Consider the following 1,491-nt stretch of genomic DNA (forward strand, 5'->3'; position numbering starts at 1 on the left):
CCTTGCGTATGTTAGAAAAGGCCAAGCAGCATAGTGGGAAAATGGGAAAATGAACCATGACATTTCCAGGTTAGCTGTGAGTACTTCACATAAATATGCCATCTTCTTCTTCCACGACTGCATAGAATTTCTTCAGCTGTACCAACGGCAAAGACAGAAGATAGAAGGGCCTCAGCTGCCTGGACTTGCTGAGTCAGCGGCCGGGGGTCCTCAGCGCACCTGGACTTTGTCAATCAGGCGGGCCTCCAAGGCTGGCTCCCAACATTTGTACATTTGTTGAAGATCAGTTGATTATATTTATGAGGCTTTATTTCTGGGTTCCACTGACCTATTTGTCTATTCTTTACCAATACCACACTATGTTGATTACTGTCACTTTATGTAAGTCTCGAGGTTAGGTATTGTCAGTCCTTTGACTTTGTTCTTCTCCTTCAATATTAAGTTGACTGTTATGGGTCTTTTGCCTCTTTTTATATACTTTTGAATTTGACTTTCTGAGAATTTTATTGGGTTTGTATTAAATATTTAGATCAAGTTGAAAAGAACTGACATCTTGACAGTATTGAGACTTCTTATCCTTTATGTGGGATATTTCTTCATTGATTTAGTTCTTTGATTCATTCCTCAGGGCTTTGTAGTATTTCTCTTATATATCTTGTGCACATTTTGTTAGATTTTATAACTAAGTAGTTAATATTTTGGTTCTATTATAAATGTTAATGAGTTTTTAATTTCTTTCTTTCTTTTTTTTTTTTTAGAGTTGGAGTCTCACTCTGTCACCCAGACTGGAGTGCAATAGCCGCTCCCAGCCACCACAGCCTTGACCTCCTGGGCTCCGGCGATCCTTCTACCTCAACCTTCCAAGTAGCTGGAACTACAGGCGCGCACTACCACACACAGCTCATTTTTTATTTATTGTAGAGATGAGGTCTCGTCAAGTTGCCCAGGTGTGTCTCGAACCCGTGGGGCCAGGCAATCCACTCACCTCAGCCTCCCAAAGGTGCGGGATTACAGGCTGAGCCACCAAGCCCGGTGGGTTTTTAATTTCAAATTCCACCTGTCCATTACTGGTATATAAGAATATGGTTGACTTTTACATATTAACCTTGTATCCTGCAATCTTGTTTTAATTACTTATTAGCTCTAAGAGGTTTTTTTGTGTTAATATTTTTGGATTTTCTCCACAATCATGTTATCTGTGAACAAAGACAATTTGTTCTCTTTATTTCCAAACTGTATAGCTTTTCTTGTATACCTTTTCTTTTCTTGTGTTGCTGCATTAGCTAGGATTCCAGTATTATATGTTAAAAAGGAGTGGTGAGAGGGAACATTCTTTCCATGTTCCTGATCTCAGCAGAAAAACTTCACATTTCTCACCATTAAGTATAAAGTTAACTGAAGGTTTATTGTAGTATTTTGTTATCAAGTTGAGGAAATTTCTCTCTATTTCTAGTTTGCTGAGAGTTTTTAAATCATAAATGGATTTTGAAT

At 38.3% G+C, this 1,491-nt stretch overlaps 1 long non-coding RNA gene across 1 annotated transcript in view; it reads left to right on the top strand.

Moving 5' to 3' along the window:
* The window catches only part of LOC103258189, a 9,059-nt gene extending 8,261 nt beyond the window's left edge, over positions 1 to 798 (top strand). The window contains exon 3 of the long non-coding RNA XR_504162.1: positions 759 to 798. This is a non-coding gene — a long non-coding RNA (uncharacterized LOC103258189). The remainder of the gene's footprint in view (positions 1 to 758) is intronic.
* Positions 799 to 1,491: the final 693 nt, after the last annotated feature.

This window comes from Carlito syrichta, unplaced genomic scaffold (genome assembly GCF_000164805.1).
Source record: "Carlito syrichta isolate Samal-C Ts95f unplaced genomic scaffold, Tarsius_syrichta-2.0.1 Scaffold302017, whole genome shotgun sequence".
Classification (NCBI taxonomy): Eukaryota; Metazoa; Chordata; class Mammalia; order Primates; family Tarsiidae; genus Carlito; species Carlito syrichta.